The following is a 12,065-nucleotide window of genomic DNA, read 5'->3' on the forward strand; positions in this document are numbered from 1 at the left end:
CTTGAAGGCACATAACAACAACACAAGGCAATGTTTCAAAGGTCTTTTTCAGCTGGGGCACTTTTTCCCTAGTGCAAAATTGAAAGCACTCTTCATGCTTAGATGCTAAAAACCCACAACTATATATGCAGATTTGAGGTCACACAGATGGTGATCCCTAATAAGGTGAATGGGGCATGTGCTGTGGGGGCTCTCCCCATTCAAATGAATGGTCTTGAGCACACACAGGATTTGCTTTATGTGGTGTGTGTGTCTGTTGGGAATGGATCTCCCACGTAAGGCGAGGGCACACTTCCTATGTTGCTTTGACTTGTTCTAGTCAGAGCTGGAAGTGGGTGAATAGGTTTGCTGGGCACTTCAACTTCTTTTTACCTCTCCAGAAGGAACTAGTTATGCCAGTTTCAACATGGCATGGCTGAAGGGCCTAATCCAAACATATTTTGGGGAGAGCTTGGAAAAGGGCTGTAGGGGATGGATGGGACATGAATTGTATAAAATATTTACAGGATCTTTGGGAGACCTGAAAGAATATTCTGTGGACTTCAGAGTATTTCTATAGTTATACCTCCAACTCCTTTTTTGATTATGTTTGTTTGTCATAATGAACCACTCATGAAAGGAATAAAAAGAATTCAGATTTATATTTGAAAACTTGCTTTTTCAGACCACACAGATGAAGTGAGTTGTTTTTTTGAAACTGAAACAAAGTACAGTTGTAATACCAACATAAATTGGCAATAAAGAGGAAGGGGATCATCAAATAAGAAAAATGAGGACACACACTGTAGTTGCATAAAATATGTGCTTCTTTATGCTTTGACTTCAAACTTTGAAATATTGTATCTCTTAATATGATCCTGACTGCATTTTAAGATCTTCACAGGAGGGTTTTCTCCCAGTCTCACCATCACAGGGATGCTTGATGAGGACATGGGAGAGAGCTTTCTCTGTGGCTGTTCCCTTCCCATGCTGTGGAATTCCTTCCCATGGGAAGATAGTTTGACCCATCTCTGTTCTGTTTCAGAGCTAAAATGCAAACATCTTATGGTTTACCCAGACCCTTGACTGTTGACTGTGTTGCAAAAGGACTTTTAATTGGCATATGCTACATTTTTATCACTACCTGTATTATTAATTGCCCTTTTAAGAGTTTAAAATCCATGTTCTTTAAAAATATGATTGTTTTCAAACTTCTTTATAACATTATTTTGTTTTAACTTATGTCATGAACTGTTCTAACTTAAATTGTGTATTTTGCTTTAATTTATACTGCAAGGTAAGATACAAAATACATGTGTTCATACATACATGCAATAATATCTAATATCCCCCATGGATCCTCCTATATCCACTCTTCCCCTTTTTGTTTTTCTCAGGAACCTGAAGTAATCAGTATCACAGGACTCTTCCACATGAGCCTTGTTCTCGTGCTAATAAAAATAAAATGGGAACATACTGCTTTCAAGGCAGCCATCACTGCATCTGCTCTCAGTTGCACAACTGGGGCTGTTGTCCCCATTGTGTTCTCTTCCTGACTCTCTCTTAACTTACCTCTCTGTCTTATGCCCTACCCAGCATGCCTTTTGGGTTTTTGTTTGTTTGTTCCCCACCTGCCCCTCCACTATTTTTGTGCAATTCGAGAGCTCTGCTACCATGACTGAAGTAAAAAGAAAGAAAGAAAAAACACAGAAAATAAATAAATAAAGGTAAGAAAAGAAACCAGGAATTGCAAGGGATAGGGAAGGACACTGGTACCATGTGACTCACCGTGGCACAATTATCTCAAGAATGAGGTTTCACACCAGGAGATGTACATGCTTGCCTTGTGATTGATGGGTTTTCCCAGTCAATAAAAAGGGATGGGTTGGGGGTGTCATCATGTGATAAGTATGCCCAATGCCACTTCTTTCCTGGTGTAACTCCAGTATAAAAACTTCATGTAGTAACATCCTAAGAGAACTCTTTCCTCTTTCCCCATCTTTTTTAAAAACCTCAATAATCTTTGCATGAGTGCCTAAGCCCTCTCCCATTTTCCTATCTTTTTCCTGTCTCAGAAATACTAAAGCAGTGCTTCAGAGAACTCTTTCCTGAATCCGAGCCCTTATTAGCTGCTCCAAGTCCCAGTTCTGGGAAATGACAAGGATATTATTATTATTATTATTATTATTATTATTATTATTATTATTATTTTCCTGATACATTGACACATTGTGACACCCCACTTTTTGCCTCCAGGGAGCCCCTTGTTTGGATTTTCAGCTTTAAAGTAAACACTGCAACTTGGATGACAACCAAAACACTCTTGTCAAATTCAGAAGTACAAGTTGAATCTCCCTTATTTCAGATATTGGATTTTTTAAAATTTTATTTTGGAATACCGGTATTTGCAGGTATAATTACATAATCAGATACCTCAGTGATAGGACCCAAGCCAGAACACAAACCCATTTATGTTTCGTATACTGTTGGCCCTCCATTTTCATGGGGATCTGTTTTGGACGGCCCCCCGCCCCATGGAGGTTTGCACTTATTCAAACCCATAGGTTTGAATGGGGTGTGCCCCTGTGCACGCACACCATTGTTAATAGCATAGGTCACCCCTCTGCACATATTCAAGGACGTGGATCTCAGATCTGCAATTTAGAAGGGGTGACTGTACACCTTATACACATAGGCTGAAGGTAATTTTATACAATATTTTAAATATTTTAATTTTTTTTGCATGAAATAAAATTTGTGTACACTGAAGCATCAGAAAGCAAATGTATCACTGTTTCAGCCATCCATGAAAAAAGTTTTGGTTTTTGGAATATTTTGGATTTTGGAATTCCACATAATTTTGGAGGAATTGACCCTAAGAGCAGTTCGACTATGGAACGCATTGATTCAAAGAGTAGTGGAGTCTCCTTCTTTGGAGATTTTTAGACAGAATCTGGATGGCCATCTGTCAGGGGTGCTTTGGTTTTGTCTTCCTGCATGACAGGGGGCTGGACTAGATGGGCTTTGTGGTCTCTTCCAACTCTATGATTCTATAAGAGAGACTCAACATCTTCCCACCCTCCCTTGCTTTGCTTCTGTGAAGCTCCTTCTTTGGAATTTCAGCTTGATAATGGCAACTGGAACTTTGGATGACAACCAAAAACATTTTGTGAAAAATGGAAGCATCTAGCTGCTATAGGACATTCTTTTTTAAAAGTATCCATCTAACTGTCAGTCTGCCTGTCTATGCAAATTTAGAAATAATTGATATGATTTCAGTAAACTATAGTGGGCCTGCTCAGTCTGCTGATCAGGCACTGGTAACAGGCATCTCTAAGGCTCTTGCTTTCTCTTCTTAGGGTTCTTTATCTTTAAAAAGACTTTCATTCAAAGGATGTCAGTAAACTGATGGCTACCTTCTGTAAATGATTCTGCTCTGGTTGGTAGATGGATGGATATCATAACAGGTCTGATGGATATCTTAGCAGGTTTGAGTCAAGGAATGACTCAGTGTGCTTAGCTGTGCCCCTTTGCATAGCATGCCACCAGAAGCACATGTCTCTAATAGTTGTGCCACAGCAGCAGAAAGAAGGAAGTGGCCTGCCACACAGAAGCTAGGATTATAAATATTTTTTGGGGGGAGGGGTTGTTTTCATACACAGATGTTTCACTAAACATCAAAGGGAGCCAGGAAGAGAAAATCAGCAGAATTTCTTCTTTTTTCATTCTCAATTGTAAAATATTTGGCAGAACACTCTGAACCTAGTGGATGGGAGTCTATGAGACGAGCAGCTGCTTTAAAAAAGAGCAGAGTCAGACTGACATGTGTCCTTCTTCCGGTTTGGATCACAATAGAAGTGATGGAGAGCATTTCAGGTTTTTCCACCCTCATAAAAAGATTTCTCTTGGTGTTTATCTCTTCAATTTATCTTGCCACTTTCACGGTCTGTCCTCGATATTCAACCTATTTAGGGTTCACCATCTCTGGGTCACTCCTTTAAAATACAGAATAAAATCCATGATGAATTTACTGCACCAGTAGCATGAAAGCCATTGGTTGCCACTTTGGCCCCAGTAGAGATCTATTGAATCAATGGGATTTATGTGTGCTCACCATTCAATAATTGATTCAATATATCTACTCTATTTGGAATTAACCAATAGGATTTAGGCCTGTGTGGTGCTGTTGTTGATGCCCTTCCAACAAAACATTTGGGGCTATCTATAGAAAACAATAGAGTGCAAATAACATTTTAAAGTGAAAAGAGAGGGCCTTATTAGGGTCCTACAGTGGTACCCCGGGTTACGAATTTAATTCGTTCCGCCGCCGCGTTCGTAACCCGAAATCCTTCGTAAGCCGAAAAAGCCATAGGCGCTAATAGCGAAAGCCGCGATTTCGTGCGAAAAAGCGCCGAAAAGCACCAAAATTTTTTTTGTAACCCGAAATAACCTTCGTAACCCGGAACAGTTTTTTTCTATGGATTTTTTTCGTAACCCGGAAATTTCGTAAGGCGGCGCATTCGTATCCCGGGGTACCACTGTATTTGTATTCTAAGAATGCCAAAGAGACAAAAGCTGGAGATAAAAAATGTTTTGTTTATAAGGTTAGTGTAAAAAAAATTATCTTTCTTAATTTTCTTATATATCGTAATTATATTTCAGTATGTGTGTTTATTGTTCGATATGCTTAATTTATAATAATAATATAATAATAATTTTTATTTATATGTTGAATCGAGGTGGGATTACATCAATAAAAAACTATAATACACATACAATTAGATCAATAAAATACTACTATATAATACATAAACACACTCAATAGAATATTTATAATGTGTGTTTGTAAAGTTTCAATAAAAAGATTTTTTAAAAAACAAGAAGAATTGCTCATATTGCCTGACATTCTCCAGGGTATTTGGCTCCCCTTTAGTGTACATCTGTTATTAGAGGAAGAGGGGAATAGCATAAACTGAAATCCTCTGTGTATTTAAAGGTAAATTTGTCTAGTGGGGTTTTCTCAGGAAGTATATTGTTAAAGTTGGAACCCAGATGCTCTTTGGATCGAGTCCCACAGACCCAGTAAGCATAGGATTCTGCAAAGTCATTAGGAGTTCAGCTCACAAAGGACTTGCAAGATCAGACTTTATTCCTGGTCTTGCTGAATGTTTTATATGTTAACTTTATCCTGTGGACCACTGGAAGCAATGTGTGAACATGGAGATAAGCCAGAGGTTTTCGCCAGAGCATCACTTAACTTCTCTGAAACTCTGGCTGGCTGGAGAAGTGGGCTGCTGTTAGAAAACCTTTGTGGGATGTCTTAATTTAACTGGAAAGGCCTTGTTCAAAAAGAAGCCTTGGTACAGTTACTGTTGTGTGGGGCATTATGGGAGGTGTAGTACAACAAAGTTACTTTCCCAACTGCTGATGCTAATCTCATCACAAGAGATGCTATTGTGAACAAGTGTAGCATTGTATCAACAATCAACTAATATAGACCTGATTAGAAGGCACCAACTGTCCTCCTTCTCAGGGATTTTTTCACGTTGTTGTTGTTGTGTGTCTTCAAGCTGTTTCCAACATATGGCAATCCTAAGGCAATAAATTATGCAGTTGGGCTTCCCACATTTGGGGGAAATCACAGGGATCAGCACACCTGACATGCAATGAATGAACTTCACCTTCATGATCATGGTATTTCCCCTGCCAGGTAAGTATTTGTTCAGAGGATGGTTGCCATTGCCTTTCCCCAGGGGTTGAGAACCCAGTGGGTTTTATGGCCAAGCTGGAAATCAAACTCTGGTCTTCAGAATTGTAGTCCAACACACAAACCACCACACCATGATCTCTCACTACACATTCATAATACTATGTTTCCTCTTTACTGCAATGGCAATAGCCTATGGACTCCTGGGATTTGCATCTTAAAAAGGGGTATTTAGAATTCTAAGCCACAGAACTCTAGTGCTTCACTGAAATATAAACTCACAAATTCCTTAGGATGTTGCCATGGCAGTTACAGTAGAATCAAAGTGCTACAACTGTGTAGAAAGAAAGGGCATTGGGTTTGTTATGTTATACTGTGATGGTCACACTGATGCATTATGATAGTCCTCCAGGCAACAGGAGGTGCTGCAGTAAAGATCTCATTTGAAATGTAATAAATAGCCTAATATGCAGCTCCAAGTCAATACCCCATGAGGGAGGAGTCAGAGTGAAGTCCAGTAAACAACATCTGTAGCATATTTCAGAAAGCCTCGTAACACAATCTCTGTATTTTCTTAAATAATTAAGGTACTGCTGAAACAGATGGTGCTTGGACTTTGTTTCAAGTGGCCACTGGCAACTTTGCAGGCTCAAGATCAAAAATATGTGGCAGAACGTCAGGGTACACTGGGCAGAATCATGCTTAAATGAGTTTTCTTCCTCATTACATAACTCAAGCAAAATAAATTAAACCTTAATAAAAAAAGTTTTTATGAGTACCAGTCAATTGTCAATCATTCCATTGTGTTTATTGGCCAAAGTCATGGATACGCTGAAGTTCTTTGGAATTGTAGGGCTTAGTTCTTATTTAGCAATTAGGTGGAATCTCTCCATTTGGGTTTGCTTACATCTTTGTACATAATATGGCTAGACCTCTTCCCCTTCTCCTTCAAAAGCTCAACATGTGAGAAAAGAGTCACAGTATTATTTGGGGGCCTCATTATTTTTTCCATTCTCAGGTTTGCTGAAGGGCCTCTTTGATGTTCTGCAATTATGTAATTATTATTAAGATTATGGTCTGTGTAATATTGTATTGTGTACATCTTATTGTTTGCAACTTATGGTAAATACGTAGTAGACAGCATGAGGTACGTCTGTGTGTTGTGTGCCTTCAAGTCATTCTTGACATATGACAACCCGAAGGTGAACCTATCGTGGAGTTTTCTTGGCAAGACTTGTTTAGAGGAGGTTTGCCATTTGCCCTGAGGCTGAAAGCATGGGATTTGACCAAACTCACCAGTGGGCTTTGTGGCCAAGCAGGAATCCAGAGTCATACTCCAGTGCTGAAACTAGCATGCTACACTGGCTCTAGCATAAAATATAGCCAAATGTAAATATTTGAATGGATGCCATGTGGATAGAGCAGATTTGTTTGTTGTTGTTTTTTGCTTTTCCAGTGATTACGACATGAACCAGTGGATTCAAAGGACAAGAAAACAGATTCTACCAAAATATTAGGAAGAACTTCCAGATGGTAAGAGCTCAGAGCATGCCTCAGAGCATGATGGACTCCTCTTCTTTAGAAGTCTTTTAAAAAAGGTTGAATGGCCATCTTTTAGGGGTGTTTTAGTTGTATATTTCTGAATGGCAGGAGGTTGTACTAGAGTACCTTTGTGGATGCCTTCCAACTCTATGGTTCATTGAAGATAAATGGTCTGTTTGGAAAAATAAGAGCATGGGATGATGAATGGAGATTGGCCCATGAAAATGCTTGTATGAGAGACAGGATAGTTAGTCAATTGAGGTACGATTAGGGATGCATGTACATTGTAAAAATACAGTGCGCCTGCGTCATACGCGGGCACACCTTTCACAGCTTTCACCATACGCTGAAAGCTGTGCTGGAAAAATGTTTCCAGAATGTTCCAGAGAGCATGGCTGCTAGACGCTATGCTGGTTGTGGGGTTCTGGGAGTTGTAGTCCAAAAAGTAACATTTTCAAGTTCCGGCTCAAAAAGAACGGACCATTCCATATGGGTCCTGCATCTAGTGCGTTCTCTAGCACAGGTCCTACTTTGGATATCATCACTGTGCATAGTCAGTAAATAGGCAATATAGCCACAGAACAGAGGAGTACAACCATGAATAGGGCAATGCAAGGAATCATCTCAGTCACTGTAAAATCACTGTTTCAAGATATTGCTTGACTGGTACTTCTTTTGATGGTGGTTTTCTTCTATCACACTTGTAACACAAAAGGAACAATCTTGGTTTAAACTAGAATGTATCATTTCTGGTAATGGAAAAAGACTGAGGTTTAATTTCCTGGCAGATACAAATGATAGAATCTGATGACAGAGAAGGATCTGTTATAGATGAAGAGACAGCTTTCCTCTGCTGGAAAGCTGTTTTCAGTCAGAACAGATGATGCTGGGATAGATAAGGGGAAAAATATTATTGTTGTGCTTGTCATTATCACCACTGAAGACAAACACAAAACCAACCATAGAACCATGTACAGAGCCAATACAAGATGGGCAAATCCATCTGACTATCAACAAAATAGTTCCCTCAGTACTTTATTAAACATGAATAAAATCTTTAGAAAATACGTAAGAAATATCTATTGGAAACATGTTTTCCATTTTCTGTTCTTCTGTCTCACCCTGCCTCCTCTTTGAGGCACAGATGTTTCCTACATCCTAGTTTGGCCCCTACTTCTTTCCACCTGCTTCCTCCTCCAATTTCTGTCAACAAAACTTCTCACCAACACTATAGTAACTTGGCATGAAGTGAATAAAGTCTGAAAATAATATCTGGTACTTCATCCTGGTGGAATACTCTCCCACATAACACGATAAGGTCACAGCATCCCCCAAAGAGTTTCACACTGTGTTCCTAATCAAAATGCTGAGGAGCAATCCTCTTCCCTTTGCTGTTTGGTGAATAAGAGTTATTATGCAATATTCATATTTTCCTCTACCCAAGTGTGTACCATTGGCTAGTGTTATCCTCTAGGCAGGCCTGCTTGGTAAGTCAACCCATTCACCAGGATTTGCTTGCCCAAAGTTTTCTTCTGCTATATTCCACAACTCCTCTAGATATGTATCTTGTAAATGTTAGACTTCCCAAACCAAATCATACCCACAAAGATAGATAGGAATATATTTTAACTTGGAAGGAACACCAGTTGATACTGCACAATTAGCTGAGAACAGCAGTGACTTGAAATGACTATTGAGGACAGTCGAGGAAGAAAGGAAGTACAGAAACTTAAGCTACAGTTGAACATTTAAAAAATAATGACCAACACAACTTTAAAGGTGAGGATGAAGACATAAAAATTGTCAAAAGACTTTCTATATATATATCTTTGCCTGACAAAAAGAAAATCAACTCATTTTAAATAAGAGTGTTTAATTATTGTTGTAAAACCAACAAAATGAAGCCAGACAGACTTCCAAGATTATGTCTCTTTGAACAGCTACAATCCCCTCTACAAGCAGTTTGGTCTATCCAATTAACAAAATATATAAGGAGCTGTGGTCTCTCTGTATGTTGCACACTCAGTGACCAAGCAAAAAAGAATGATAGACCAAGAATCCTGGATATTGAGGCTCAAAAAGATATAGTCACTCTTAGTAAGGTAGGCAATTTAAAATGGTTGAGCCAATATAAACGGACCTTTCAATTAGGATACTACCTAAAAATTCAAATGCCCAAACACCTGAGGGTGGTATTTACCTGAGCTAGATTCGAGCAGCCTGATACCATGGTAAGGTTTGGGAGATTTAATGGCATTCCTTATAATGAGCAAACCTGTATTTGTGGAGATCACAAAATTGAGGTTATAGCTCACATATTAAAGTGCAAACTATATCAGCAGGAAAGAGACCTGTATCTCAGTCCATATATCAAACAAACTATGTACTGGGATACCCATATTAGAACAACATACTTTATGAGCAGTCAAGATACAAAATTTTCTTTTATTACAGCTCAGTATTTAAGCAAAGCAATACACCTGAGATCTAGATATGTGGGGATGATTGGGGTAAATTGCAGGGGTGATGAAGAATTTTGATGTATGATTGTAATTTTAGTCCGACTGACTTTTGTATTAGGATTATTTTTACTTATTCATTATCTTTCTGTTTAACCTTTTACATAGAATCTTACAGAGTGATTTATTAGTTTTATTACATTCATTGTAATGTATTTAATCTATACTTTTTATTATATTTTATTCTTATTTTTATATATTTTACTCTCATGTTCTCTTATATAACTTTTATTTAGAGTTCTACACAGAGTTTTATATAGAATTTTATCTTGTTTTTCTCTTTTGTATTGTGGTACTTTGAGATGGCCTACAGACTAATCTATAAATATTGATTGATTTAACTAATTTTAAATATGGTTCTAGGGATTCCATGGATTGCCAAAAATACAAATAAATGGGTTCTAGACCAAAGAAAACAGGAGCTGAACTCTCTGTAGACGCAAAAATGACAAAATTGAGACTATAATGTTTTGGGCATATCAAGAGATGACATGACTGATTTTAAAAAGTGCTCAGCAAAGTAGAGCTTTGCAGGAAAAGAGGAAGACCTTACTATAGATGGATAGTTTCAATCAAGGAAGCACTAGGTTTACAAGATCTTACCAGGGTTGTAATAACATGGTATCTTGGAAGTCTCTCATTCATAGGATTACTATAAACAAACATGACTTGATGGCCATTAGCAATAAAAACAATATTTTAACTGGAGCATTTTAAGTATAAAAAGAGTCTGCGGAAGACAGAACTTTACTGGGAACAACCATTATTGAACTGAATATCTCTTTGACAGTACACTGTTATAGCACTTTGATATCACTTTAATGGCCAGTGCTGCACCCTATGGAATTCTGGCATTTCTTGTTTGCTGAGGTAGCTGAGCTATGTGGCAGAAATGTCCAAATCCCTCACAAAACATCATATTACAGGATTCCATAGGATGGAAGCATGGCATTTAAAATGGTTATGAAAGGGGTCTAACAGTGAGGAGTGAAACTTTTGAAAAGACAGGCATAACACTGTATTGTCTTTTTTTAAAAAAAATCCCAGCACTGTAGCAAGAAATGTACATAGCAGATAATTTTCCAACAGTAGTTTAAAACAAAATTCAAAGCTTCTCTTAGATTTCTATGAGCAAATTCTTTCAGAACAGAAAAAAAGCATTAGAATGACAGCCAGTTATTTTATCAGCAATGTTTCCTGCTCTCTCTCTAGATCATTCTTATTCCCTGTTCCAGAGTTGCCACGATTCAGGGTCTAGATCCTCTTCTCCAGTCCTTAGAGTGAGGAATCTCAGGGCTAGAAAAGTGTGCATACATATAGTTTTCTCATATGGAGGTGATTTTTGTTTGCTTGAGAGGCACATTCTGTCCAACTGTAGTTGATACATGATTGTATCATGTTTAATGATTTCATCAGGAGCTCCCTTTTGTAATATCACACTTGTAGCATCATCAGGTCCTACATCACCCCTAAATCTCAGTTGAGGGATGATCCCTAGATCTGTTAGGGTCTTTGACCATGAAAGTACAGAGCTTGGGATAGACCTAATTTGGCAACTCAATCCCACCCTGCCTCCACTGCTTGAGGCAACTTAGTTCATGGGTGTGCAACTGTGCTGGGGGCAAGGGCCAGTTTTTGTCTTTCTTTCCCCCATGGGCCATATAAGTAGGTTCCCTTCAACAAGAAAGTGATGTCACATAATTTCTTCCTAGTTTTGACCAAAACGTTGCTAGAGTTTTTGTTTTCGTTTTTTTCAAACGGGGTGTGTGTGTGTGTGTGTGTGTGTGTTAAAAGGCAGATCTAAGCAAATTGCTACATTTACATCTCCAGAGTCAAAGCCATATTAGTCTGGAAATCCAGTTTGACACCACTTGAACTGCCATGGCTCAGTGTTATGGAATTCTGGGAATTGTAGTTTGCAGAGCTTGGTGCCACAACAAACTACAATTCCGAGCATTCAAAGGGATATTTCAGCACCTTTGAGAATAAGGGACTGTATGGAGAGCTGCCTCTTTCTTTGCCAGATCGGGGCTGCAGCAACTGCACATCATGGCTCCTATCTGGCCTTTCCATTGCACAAAAAGGAGCCACAAAAAGGGGCTCCTTTCACTGCTGCAGGAAGGATGCCATAGCCCTTGGCGCTGTCTCCCCTTTCTGCACTCCTTTGGTGCTGCATCATCTGGACGCAGCACCAGAGGAGCACCATGATGCCATTTGCAGTGTGGTGGGGCATGCGGCTTCATGTTGGCATGCGGGCTGAGTCAGGATGTGCATCACGCGGATGCCACACCCTCACTCCATCCCCATGAAGGGTTGCC

General features: G+C 38.9%; 2 protein-coding genes and 1 pseudogene across 3 annotated transcripts in view; 1 reads left to right on the plus strand and 2 right to left on the minus strand.

Moving 5' to 3' along the window:
* The window catches only part of DEPTOR (DEP domain containing MTOR interacting protein), a 741,617-nt gene that overhangs the window by 617,012 nt on the left and 112,540 nt on the right, over positions 1-12,065 (plus strand). The window lies entirely within an intron of this gene.
* The window catches only part of MRPL13 (mitochondrial ribosomal protein L13), a 434,401-nt gene that overhangs the window by 311,496 nt on the left and 110,840 nt on the right, over positions 1-12,065 (minus strand). The window lies entirely within an intron of this gene.
* Positions 5,563-5,697, minus strand: LOC121930181 (annotated as a pseudogene).

Source organism: Sceloporus undulatus, chromosome 4, assembly GCF_019175285.1.
Source record: "Sceloporus undulatus isolate JIND9_A2432 ecotype Alabama chromosome 4, SceUnd_v1.1, whole genome shotgun sequence".
NCBI lineage: Eukaryota > Metazoa > Chordata > Lepidosauria > Squamata > Phrynosomatidae > Sceloporus > Sceloporus undulatus.